Raw genomic sequence first — 13,002 nt, forward strand, 5'->3', positions numbered from 1 at the left:
GAATAAATTCTAAGGTTTTGAAATAGTTAGAAAAAAACTTAAAATTCTGAAATTTAAAGAGAAAAACATTTTTAAAAATTTAAAATCTTTGATGGAATGCTTCTCCTTAATTTGATATTTTCCTAAAAGTCCAAGCATGGGTTGAAAACTAAGAAAAAAATATTCTTATGATAAATATCCAACCTTCATACTTAACTGACTTCCATATATAGCAGCTGCTAATTCAGGTTGGTCAATTTGAGCGTTTAGTTCTAACTAGTTTGTTACTAGCCAACTAACTCAAATTGATCAATGTATTTTATTTAAAGTCCATATTTAGAGTGATGCACTAATATAAGAATCTAAAATCTTAGGTTAATTCCTAAGCATCTCACATAATTCTATGTTTCAAAATATAAAAGTAAGATATTCTATTGTTCTTGTGAGATGCTAATTGCTAAAACTATAGGAGCATGTAATTCTACGGTAAGACCTAGGCTACTCCAAAAAGAAAAAAAATATTTTGAAAACAAATTTTGAAAGAGGTATTTTGAAAAACTAATAATTAATAATTTTTAAAAATATGTTAAGAAATAAAGAAACCTAGTCTGTTAAGCATAATCATAATTTGCATGAAAGAAAGACAGGATAACTTTTAAGAAAAAATAAAATAGCAGCTAAAATATCCCATAATGCCAATAAGTCACAAATGTTTCAAAATAAGTATCAAGTTCTAAAAGTTACTCGTCCTGGTCATCATCTGAAGCATGAAAGTAATCAAACATCCTACCCTACTCCTTCTCAAAGGCATCAGCTCGATCATTCATCTCCTGATGAAAATCTATAAGTTATCCTTGGAGAGAGTTGTACTGATCAATCATCTTGGTTTCTAAGGAGTTTAACCGCCCAAAAATGTCATCTTGAAGATGATTAAAAAAATCACTAGTCGGTGGAGGAGGTGCGGAAGAGCTACCTTGAGCAGCATCGAAAAGGGGTGTTAAGGTAAATCCTGGATCAAAAGATGGCTGGTGAGGCTCCTCAATTGCAATTGGCTCATCCTTAGCAATGGAATTCTCGCCTACAGGTGGAATGTATCGTGGATAGGTCCACGTATACACTAGCCCTTCTATGCTAGTCCTAATCCCAACCAAAGACAACTATCTAATTCCAACGAGATCAAAATAAGACAACTTGATTAATTCACCTCTATGAACTCGTATCCCTAGAGAAGTAATGTATGCAGTGAGAACATGAAACTAGATCATATGAACTTTATTCAAGGCGTTGTACTCTGAATAGTAGATAATAGATCTAAACACCCAGAACTTGATTTATCACACCAAGTGAAAATCAAGTCGGTGTCTCAGTGCATACATTAGAAAAAGATGCACTGGACGTAGAACTCCCTGATCTCGAGATGATAGAGGTTGAATGCAAGACACAACTATCTTATAAAGTACGTTGTCATGTGGAATTAGTGACATGGATGACATCTTTTTGGGGCACGACCCCTCAAAGAAGTCAATATACATAAGATCAAGAGTCAGATGAGTGAAAGGGGTGGGTAGTATGTCAGGAAGAGAAGCACTGAAAAAGATGTGATTGACAGAAGGTCGAATTTGTAAATGTAACGACCCAATTTTCCCTATTTCGAGTTCTAAATGTCTTCAAAAATATTTAGAAATACTTTTAAAATATTCTAGAGATTTTTAGGAATTTTTAGAGTATTTTTACGTAATTTTCGGAGGTTGTTTAGTATGTTTACAAAAAGAAAGAAGTTTTGATCAAAAATGTTAAAGGTGAGACTCGAACCCAAGACCTCCGACCGAACCTGACCCAACCGGACACAGCCAACCAACTGGGCTACGTGTGGTTTGTTAATAAGTATGAAGCGAGATATATATAAAGTATAGTTATAATGGAAACCCTAGATTTAAAAGAAAGCTTAAGTGTTTTACCATAACCCGAAACCTTTTCCCTAAACCTAACTTTCCTCTCTTCCTCTCGCGACGGTGATCCCTCTCGGGCGAAAACGAAGCTAAGGCTTCATCTTCGGCGGCCGGCGAGCACTTCTCACCGTGGGTTCTTCACTGATTCGAAGTCTCCTTGTCGAAGAGAGCTCGTGGACACGAGGAAGGGTTCAAATCTCGAGTTTGGAGTCACTGCCGAAAACCCTAGAAGCCTCTTCCTCTCCTTCGGTTGTAAGTGCAAGCAAACCGTTGTAAGTACTACTCACCTGTGGTAGGAGTTGTTTTCAGTTTTGTTTCTCCTTGTTTTGAATCTGCCGTGACCTTCAAAGAAGGAACATGGATGTGTTCAAGTTTTTCCGCCGTGCCATCAATCCGAGAAGAGTTTGCTTCCGTTGTGTTTTCGGAATTGTACCTGTAGTGAATTCTGATGTTAGGGATTCTAGAATAGATCCAAGGTTTTGATTATTTTCTTGCCAATCTAATGAAGCATGAATAGAGATTTCGGGTTGTATGGTGTTAGTTGCTGCCATGACTATAAATTCCGAATATTCTAGGTTGAATAAGAGATCGCCTCATTGTGGAGTAATCTGGGTTTGTAATCTTGCTGTGCCAACCAGTTAGATGTTAGGAAAGATGGGCATAAACAAATCCTTAAGCTTGCTGTTCGGATTTGGGTTTGTGCCATGAAATGGGTGCAGAATTAGATGTGTTTTTACCTTAGTAAATGCAGATTTTTTTTATGGGAACAACAAATAGTTCCATTGGAGCTTAGAACAATGCATTCTTTTAAGTACAGTTTTAGTTGTTCCATTGAATGCAGAATTCCAGTATGTAGTTCCTTAACAGTAGCTTTTATTTGCTATTAGTTGGACATGTACAGCTTTTATTGTGATTAGTAAGCTCAAAGTTGCTTTCTTTTGCTCCATTTTGTAGCATGATTAGCAAGATCAAATTAGTTTTCTTTTTGCTCTATTTTGTAGCATGATTAGTAAGATTAGATTAGCTTTCTTTTGCTTTTATCACAGCATGTTTAGGAAGTCCAAATAAGCTCTCTTTTGCTTTATTTTATAGCATGTTTAGAAAATTCAGATTTGCTTCCTTTTGCTCTATTTTATAACATGATCTTAGAGAGTTCGTATCTACTTCCCTTGTGTGATTGTTATATAGCATGCTTGGTTAGTTGTAATCCTATACTTGTTAGATATATCTATAGGATTCTAATAGGCTCCAATAAAGGATTATAAGAAGCATGAGTAAAGAAAAAGACTAAAGTCTAGTTAAAAAGAGATAACAAGTAAATTAAAGTAAGAGGCTAGTACCCGACTTCCGAGGTTGTCGTTAAACAAATCCAGGTGACCAATTCCGAGGTCTTGGCCCTGGTAAGACCGAGGTCTTGGGCTCGCTGCCCCAGTCACTATTAGAGAGCGCGCAAAACAAAGATGGTACTAAGCCTGGGCCCAAAGAAGAAAAGAAAAGAAAAGAAGAACAAGAAGAAGAAAGTGAAAGAGAAATTAAAAGATTAATTTCTAGCATAAGGATATAAGAAAATGAAACAAGTTAATGCTTAGAATCAATAAAAGTTTAGTTCTTTAATTCTGAGCTTACAGTAGTTGTTTCATTATTTTCCTAACAGTTAGTGAGCATGTTTAGTATTCAGCTTTATTTCTGTATACCATGAGTACATGCAGTTTTCCTTTTAGCATTTCAGATTTAGTATTGTTGCATTATTTTTATGCACTTCGAGTTTTGTGAGATAGATTAGTACTTACTAAGCGTTTTTGCTTATAGTTTTGTTTTCTTTCCTCCTACTGCAGATAAAGGAAAAGCTAAGATATGAAGGGAGGCGACAGGGTGGTGGTGATGATGAATGTGTGTGGTGTCTGGACTATGGAGAGATCCAGAGGGTTCTAGCAAACCTGCAGGACTTAGTTATTTAGAGTTTATGCTCTAATTCCTTTCTTTAATTACTGTTATGAAAATTATGAGATTGTGATTGAGTTTATTCTACACTTGTAATTGGGTTACTTGTGTTATTTGTGGAGTACCGTAGTTGGTTATTTATGCTAGAGTAGTTCTTTCTTTTCACTGTTATTTTGTAACTGCGTGGTTGTGAAAAATGTTATCCAGCCGCCTGTGGCTACGTATATATCTTATGTATCATGGATTTGGTCACCGATACAGGGGAGACTCTGTCGAAATTTTTCGGTAGGTATTCCTCTGAACCGTGATAAATCTAACTGATTCTAATAATAGCGTCAGTGACACTAATAAGTAGAGTAGTGGTTAGGTAATAATCACCCTTAGAGAGTAGTAGTAAGAAGGGTGGGTTGTTACAGTTGGTATCAGAGCAGTGTTCCATTCTCCAGCATCACACACACATCAGCATCATCCTCGCCTTCTCCAAGTAAGAAAGTATTTAAATTCTTTCTTTATTTTGCTTTCCTTATTATTAACTGCAGTACAGAGTAATTTCTTATGAGTACTTAAGTAAGCTAGAAGTTATTGTTTCTCCTTTCTTGATCCATATATATATGTATGTTTAGGAAGGATAGAGAAGATAGCAAGTCTTTTTATTTGCATAATTAGATGTTAAGAAAAAGGATGTCCCCGTACTGTTCGTACCGAGAACCAAGATCAGGAGAACGAAGAGCTTAGATTAACTGATCCCAATCTCTTTGAAGTTGTTGCCTAACTCCAGAGACAAGTAGCAGAGCAGCAGCAAGTGATTGCCAATCTGGCAACCAGCAAGGCCTCCTCCCTCCTCCGCCACCGCAGAGGATCCAGAAGTAATCGAGACTCCACCAACCGCCTGGAGCCGCCACAAGACCTCGAGACCGAAGCTTACCTTATAAAGGATAAAGTCAAACCAGAGCTTCTCGACCGAGCCCCGATGCCCAAGCTAAAACACTAGAGAGCACTTGGAACTTCTTGACAAGTCGAGAAGGTCAAGTCCGCCGCCCGGAGATGCTTCTACGGAAGAGGATAAAGACCAAGAGAGTGGCCGTCGATCGATGTGGGCTGATTTTAGAGTTCGAGAAGAGTTCTATCACCAACAAGCACCATGAGGAGGTTATAGAGTTCAAGCTAGCGAAGACAAGATGAGCCCCAGTAAGTGAGCCGTGAGTAGAAAGTAAGGAAGGTAAGAAAGAGGGGGTCGAGGGTTCACCAAGGTATTCCCAAGCAGACATCTGGACTACCTCCCAATAAATGAGTGGATTCGATCATTAGTTCCCCGTCCAATTTCAAAAGTCTGATCACATGTCCAGCAGAGCTAGGAGTCACAAGAACAACAGAGTTACGAGTTACAAAGGCTCGACAAAAGTTCATTCAAGTCGGAGCTCCAGAGATGTTAAAGAAAGACAGATCCGTATCGTGAGATTTCGCGAACGTCAGCAAAGTAGTAGTAAGGACAAGTACCCCTTTCTAGGATCGATGACTTATTTGATCAAGAAAGAGGGCCGATGTTGTTCTCGATGTACCTCGCCCTCTGACCATCACCGAAGGTGAAAGAAAGAGATATACCCCGTTCGTGACCGTGACATAGGGACATTACGAAGAGAAGTTCTTTTGAGACCAATGCACTGGCTTCTTGGACTTAATGAGCGTGTTCGTGAGAATATTCGACAAATTTGTTATCAGATTCATCGATGACACATTCGTCTATTCAAGGACCCCAAAGGAGCATGACACGCTGAGAATAGTAGACTCTTCAATAATTTTATGCTAAATTCTCCAAGTGCGAGTTCTAAATCAGTGGCATTTTTAGTCACATAATTTCTAAAGAAGGCATCCAAGTGGATCCAGTCAACAATCGGAGTAGACCCAAGAACGCCAGAGATCAAGCTTCCTTGGTTTAGCTGGTACTACAGAAGTTCGTGGAGGACTTTTCCAAGATAGCCTCTCCACTAACAACCGTAAAGAACAAGAGATTCGAATGGTCAGATAAATGTGAGCAGATCTTCCAAGAGCTAAAGAAGAGATTGATCAGTGCTCCCATTCTGACTGTTCCACAGAGCGACAAGAGTTTCGACATCTACAGTGATGCTTCCAAGATGGGCTTAGGAGCTGTACTCATACAAGAAAGAAAAGTCATAGCTTATGCTTCCAGACAACTTAAAGACTACGAGAAGAACTATTCCACTCACGATCTTGAGCTGGCAGCTGTGGTTTTTGCACTGAAACTCTGGCGACACTATTTGTATGGAGTTCAGTGTAGAATCTTCACAGATCATCAGAGTCTTAAGTACTTCTTCACTCAGAAGGACTTAAACATGAGACAACGCAGTGGTCGGAGTTGGTCAAAGATTATGCCGTGAGATCCTCTACCACCCTGCAAAGCTAACAAAGTGACGAAAGTCCATCAGATGTCATCATTAGCCCCGCCACTTTGTCAAATTTTAGACTTGAAATTATTTACGGATAGCTCTCCGTGATCGACCTTAGAGTCTACCTTGAGGACATACAGAGAGCAAAGTCAGATTTGAGGATCGAGGAGTAGTAAGAGTTATCGACACACTGAGGCCACTTGGAATTCCAAGTAGAGATTGCCTCAAGGTCGCCATGAAGGGAGTGATGAGTTTTGCAAGAAGGGCTAATTAAGTCCCCATGTAGGACCTTGATCATAGAGAGGATTGGGAAAGTAGCTTATCAGTTGGACTTACCACAAGACATGTCAAGAATACACAATGTATTTCATGTCTCCATGCTAAAGAAGTGTCTCCATGACCGAGCCAAGTGATTCAGCATCCAAGAGGATCTTAGTTAGGAGAGCAGACCTACACAGATAGTGGACAGAGCAGTCAAGAGATTGAGAAACAAAGAAGTACCACTAGTGAAGGTCGTCTGGCAGAGCCAGAAGCACGAGGAAATCACTTGGGAGCGGGAGGACAGTATGAGACAGAAGTATTCAGAGCTATTCTAAGTTCGAGGATGAACTTTTTATAAGGTATGGGGGATTGTAACGACCCAATTTTTCCTATTTCAAGTTCTAAATGTCTTCAAAAATATTTAGAAATACTTTTAAAATATTCTAGAGATTTTTAGGAATTTTTAGAGTATTTTTACGTAATTTTCGGAGGTTGTTTAGTATGTTTACAAAAAAGAAAGAAGTTTTGATCAAAAATGTTGAAGGTGAGACTCGAACCCAAGACCTCCGACCAACCAACCAACTGGGCTACGCGTGGTTTGTTAATAAGTATGAAGCGAGATATATATAAAGTATAGTTATAATGGAAACCCTAGATTTAAAAGAAAGCTTAAGTGTTTTACCATAACCCGAAACCTTTTCCCTAAACCTAACTTTCCTCTCTTCCTCTGGCGACGGCGATCCCTCTCGGGTGAAAACGAAGCTAAGGCTTCATCTTCGGCGGCCGGCGAGCACATCTCACCGTGGGTTCTTCACTGATTCGAAGTCTCCTTGTCGAAGAGAGCTCGTGGACACGAGGAAGGGTTCAAATCTCGAGTTTGGAGTCACTGCCGAAAACCCTAGAAGCCTCTTCCTCTCCTTCGGTTGTAAGTGCAAGCAAACCATTGTAAGTACTACTCACCTGTGGTAGGAGTTGTTTTCGGTTTTGTTTCTCCTTGTTTTGAATCTGTCGTGACCTTCAAAGAAGGAACATGGATGTGTTCAAGTTTTTCCGCCATGCCATCATTCCGGGAAGAGTTTGCTTCCGTTGTGTTTTCGGAATTGTACCTGTAGTGAATTATGATGTTAGGGATTCTAGAATAGATCCAAGGTTTTGATTATTTTCTTGCCAATCTAATGAAGCATGAATAGAGATTTCGAGTTGTATGGTGTTAGTTGCTGCCATGACTATAAATTCTGAATATTCTAGGTTGAATAAGTGATCGCCTCATTGTGGAGTAATCTGGGTTTGTAATCTTGCTGTGCCAACCAGTTAGATGTTAGGAAAGATGGGCATAAACAAATCCTTAAGCTTGCTGTTCGGATTTGGGTTTGTGCCATGAAATGGGTGCAGAATTAGATGTGTTTTTACCTTAGTAAATGCAGATTTTTTTTATGGGAACAACAAATAGTTCCATTGGAGCTTAGAACAATGCATTCTTTTAAGTACAGTTTTAGTTGTTCCATTGAATGCAGAATTCCAATATGTAGTTCCTTAACAGTAGCTTTTATTTGCTATTAGTTGGACATGTACATCTTTTATTGTGATTAGTAAGCTCAAAGTTGCTTTCTTTTGCTCCATTTTGTAGCATGATTAGCAAGATCAAATTAGTTTTCTTTTGCTCCATTTTGTAGCGTGATTAGCAAGATCAAATTAGTTTTCTTTTTGCTCTATTTTGTAGCATGATTAGTAAGATTAGATTAGCTTTCTTTTGGTTTTATCACAGCATGTTTAGGAAGTCCAAATAAGCTCTCTTTTACTTTATTTTATAGCATGTTTAGAAAATTCAGATTTGCTTCCTTTTGCTCTATTTTATAACATGATCTTAGAGAGTTCGTATCTACTTCCCTTGTGTGATTGTTATATAGCATGCTTGGTTAGTTGTAATCCTATACTTGTTAGATATATCTATAGGATTCTAATAGGCTTCAATAAAGGATTATAAGAAGCATGAGTAAAGAAAAAGACTAAAGTCTAGTTAAAAAGAGATAACAAGTAAATTAAAGTAAGAGGCTAGTACCCGACTTCCGAGGTTGTCGTTAAACAAATCCAGGTGACCAATTCTGAGGTCTTGGCCCTGGTAAGACCGAGGTCTTTATCCTCATAGGGCTGGAGGCTCGCTGCCCCAGTCACTATTAGAGAGCGCGCAAAACAAAGATGGTACTAAGCCTGAGCCCAAAGAAGAAAAGAAAAGAAAAGAAGAACAAGAAGAAGAAAGTGAAAGAGAAATTAAAAGATTAATTTCTAGCATAAGGATATAAGAAAATGAAACAAGTTAATGCTTAGAATCAATAAAAGTTTAGTTCTTTAATTCTGAGCTTACAGTAGTTGTTTCATTATTTTCCTATCAGTTAGTGAGCATGTTTAGTATTCAGCTTTATTTCTGTATACCATGAGTACATGCAGTTTTCCTTTTAGCATTTCAGATTTAGTATTGTTGCATTATTTTTATGCACTTCGAGTTTTGTGAGATAGATTAGTACTTACTAAGCGTTTTTGCTTATAGTTTTGTTTTCTTTCCTCCTACTGCAGATAAAGGAAAAGCTAAGATATGAAGGGAGGCGACAGGGTGGTGGTGATGATGAATGTGTGTGGTGTCTGGACTATGGAGAGATCCAGAGGGTTCTAGCAAACCTGCAGGACTTAGTTATTTAGAGTTTATGCTCTAATTCCTTTCTTTAATTACTATTATGAAAATTATGAGATTGTGATTGAGTTTATTCTACACTTGTAATTGGGTTACTTGTGTTATTTGTGGAGTACCGTAGTTGGTTATTTATGCTAGAGTAGTTCTTTCTTTTCACTGTTATTTTGTAACTGCGTGGTTGTGAAAAATGTTATCCAGCCGCCTGTGGCTGCGTATATATCTTATGTATCATGGATTTGGTCACCGGTACAGGGGAGATTCTGTCGAAATTTTTCGGTAGGAATTCCTCTGAACCGTGATAAATCTAACTGATTCTAATAATAGCGTCAGTGACACTAATAAGTAGAGTAGTGGTTAGGTAATAATCGCCTTTAGAGAGTAGTAGTAAGAAGGGTGGGTTGTTACAGTAAAAAACTGAGAAACATATCAAGGTCAAACAGCATATCCTAGGTTGCTACTTTAGCCTTATAGTGATAGGAATCAATTTCACATAAGTTGTGATAAAATTTAAAATATAGAATAAGATTATATGCATATCAACAGAAGATAATACTATCAAGTTGAAAATGTTGGGTGATGTCTATGACCTCTGGACAATATGTTAGATAGAATGGAAAGTCAAGATAACGAGTCCCTATCATATTAAACTTTTTATTTAGAAATGATTGATGTAGATCTTCAGTTGAAAATCTCGGGTCTTAGCTGGAATTTAAGGAGCTAGCCTCCCTTGGTGCAATTGTATGACTCTTTTCACTATTATTAAAATAATTGAATAAATAAATCATAATTAAAAAATAGAAAGTTTGGATAGGTATTACCGAGGCATGATCGCGTTCCAAGGAGAAATACAAACTAAAGGTTGCGAAAGGTGGAGGGAAAAGGAGGAAGAGGAAGAAGGGTTTTGGAGGAGAAGTATTATTTATATAGATCTTGATTGGTCGATTGATCCCTTAAAAATACTGAGTTATCGACCAATCAGAAGAAGGTAGTATATTTTTCATCGATCGAACTGAGTTTTAGGTAGACTGATAAATTGATCATAGGTAGAAATTTGTGCATTAGATGAGGTTGATTTAAAGTAATCGGTCAACTGAACTGGGTGTTCAGTCGACTGAATAATTGAAGATAGATCCAATTGTTAAGGATGAACTTATGTTTTCGGTCGACTAAACCAGGTTTTTGGTCAACCAAATAATTGATTAGTTTTCAATATAAACACTGGGTTTTGTCGACCGAATCGATCATTCGGTCGATGAAACCTTTTCCTCTTTTTTGAAATTAATAATTAAACTTTGTGTAACACAAAAGAACTAGAAGAAGAGAAAAAGAAATAAAAATAGATTTAAAAATGGCCTTGGGCAGGATTAAACCTAAGACCTCTTATATATGATTAGTTAGAGTTTCCATTAGGGTGATGGTAAAACATCACACTAGCAATAGGAAACAATTCCTTATAAGCAGATTTTGAGAGAAGAGATGCTTCAACTTCCACTTAGTATAAAAGGTGACGGAGGAGATCAAAACATAAATCTCTTCATTTTCCCTTCTCCCATACCTAGCCGAAACTCCTTCCCTCCTCTTCTCTTGTAGTTTTGGCCAAGAACTCTAGGGTTCCAAGGTTCTAGGTTCTTCAAGAAGAGAATCTAGAGGGGAGTTTTCAACAGGATTCGTACGTACCAGGTGGGGGGTTTGGAGATCAAGGCATACAAAAGATGTTGGTTAGTCCTAGGAAAACGTACCGATTCCACTGTACAAAAATTTTTGTACAAGTGTCGAACTTTTCCTTAAATAACCCATTGTGTTCTTTAGAAGTTAAATTAGGAATCGCAGACAGAACTTAACATCATTGATTCCAAATTTAACTTATCTGTTCTTAATGGTTTAGATTTGAATCACAAGCGGAACTTAACACTATTGATTCAAATCCACCTATGTTATTAATTCCATTAAATATTAATTTCTAAAATTGGCTTCCAGGACTGCATGGCGAGGCACATGACCTTCTTGGATATGGGAGCAACCACCACCGCCTAGTCAAAACCTTTTAAGGAAAGCTAATATTTAATTTCCTTAAATAACTCTAGGTTAACCAAAAAGAACAATCGAATCAGAAATTCAAAAAAGAAGAAAACACAAACTCGAAAAATAAATTCGATAAACTAGATCTAATTGCCTCTTGTATTTAGAATTCTTACAAAAAAAAAAACTAGTATGATGCGGAAGAAAACTACTAGTTATACCTTCTCTTTGTAAGCTAATGACCTCAAGATCTTCTGCCGTATTCCTCGCCTCACCTTGGACGTCGTGTGGGCGACGATCCTCCAAGATGAACACCACCCAAAAGCTTCTTCCTCTTCTTCTAAAATTCGGCCACCACCACCACCAAGGAGAAGAGAGCAAAAGGGAAAAGAGAAGGGAGAGGGAGAGGGTCGGCCACTTGAGGTTCTCCAAGCAAGAGAATAAGAATTGTCTCTCATGAAGCCCCCTCACCCTTTCTTTTATATTACTTGCCCAAGGCAAATAAAGAAAAATTTTTTACAAAAAATAAAATCTTCCTCTAGTTTTTCCTTTTCCCTTTTTATTTTTCCTTTTCTTTCCTCTTGATTGAATCAATCACCAACTTTAATTTTTTGATGATTTTTTTTTAATTTAATTATGGGTGGCCCTTTGTTTGGGCACCAAGCAAGGTGGCCGGCTACCTCATCATGAGAAAAAAAGAAAAAATATTTTTAAAATTTTACAAGAAGAAATCCTCTTATAAAATTTACAAGCTCTCTTTCCTAAAGTAGGAGTTAAAAAAGGAAAGTTCTAAAAATTAAAATGATATTTTAAAATTTAAAACTTCTCTTATAATTTTTTTTTTAACATGATGATAGAAAATTTTAATTTTAAAACTTATCTTCCTTTTTTTTTTCTTAAACCATGAGGATGGTTAAAAAGGAAAGTTTTAAAGCTTTTAAAACTCTCTCTTAAAACATGTGACTAAATTCAAATAAGGAAAGTTTTTAAAATTAAAATCTCTCTTTTAAAACTTATAGTTTTCTACAAAGAGAAGATTTTAAAAATTCAAAAATAACCCTCCTTGTTTGAATATTGTGGCCGGCCCCTTCATGCTTGGTCACCAAGCAAAGGGTCGGCCCCTATAGAAGAGGATATGGCCGGCCCTTGCTTGGTCACCAAGCATTGGACCGACCCACTTCTTGGACACCATGAAGAGCCTTACATTTGGATGTACTTGAGGCTATAATGAGGCTACGACAGGGACCTAGAAAGAAATTGGTTTTGGCCTTCCGATGAGCTTGAGTATCCCGTGCTCGCCCCGAACACACAACTCAAGTTCATCGATAATAACTCATTCCACTAGAGAGTTATTATCGCACTACCGCACCAATCCCAAATTACATTATGGACTCCTTCTTATAATGAGTGTGTTGTCTCCTTGTGTTTAAGATTACGAATGTCCACTAATTAAGTAAGTTACTGACAACTCACTTAATTAATATCTAGCTCCAAAAGTAGTACCACTCAACTTCATTGTCATGTCGGACTAAGTCCACCTGCAGGGTTTAACATGAAAATCCTTATGAGCTCCTCTTTAGGACATTCTCAACCTAGATAACTAGGACACAGATTCCTTCTATAATCAACAACACACACTATAAGTACTATTATTTCCCAACTTATCGGGCATATTGATTTATCGAGCTAAACCTCACCCTTTGATAAGTCAAAGAAATAAATATTAAATATATGTGTTTGTTATTCTATTAGGATTAAGCAC

General features: G+C 37.4%; 2 long non-coding RNA genes across 2 annotated transcripts; both read left to right on the top strand.

Annotated features, from left to right (window-relative positions):
• Nucleotides 1-1,814: 1,814 nt before the first annotated feature.
• On the top strand, nt 1,815-4,034 carry LOC122029808. Its single transcript, XR_006125193.1, has 2 exons — nt 1,815-2,200; nt 3,764-4,034. It is a non-coding gene; the product is annotated as an uncharacterized LOC122029808 (long non-coding RNA).
• A 3,081-nt stretch (nt 4,035-7,115) lies between these two features.
• Nucleotides 7,116-9,377, top strand: LOC122029780. Its single transcript, XR_006125189.1, has 2 exons — nt 7,116-7,480; nt 9,107-9,377. It is a non-coding gene; the product is annotated as an uncharacterized LOC122029780 (long non-coding RNA).
• The last annotated feature ends 3,625 nt before the right edge of the window (nt 9,378-13,002 follow it).

Source organism: Zingiber officinale, chromosome 10B (genome assembly GCF_018446385.1).
Source record: "Zingiber officinale cultivar Zhangliang chromosome 10B, Zo_v1.1, whole genome shotgun sequence".
NCBI classification, from domain to species: domain Eukaryota; kingdom Viridiplantae; phylum Streptophyta; class Magnoliopsida; order Zingiberales; family Zingiberaceae; genus Zingiber; species Zingiber officinale.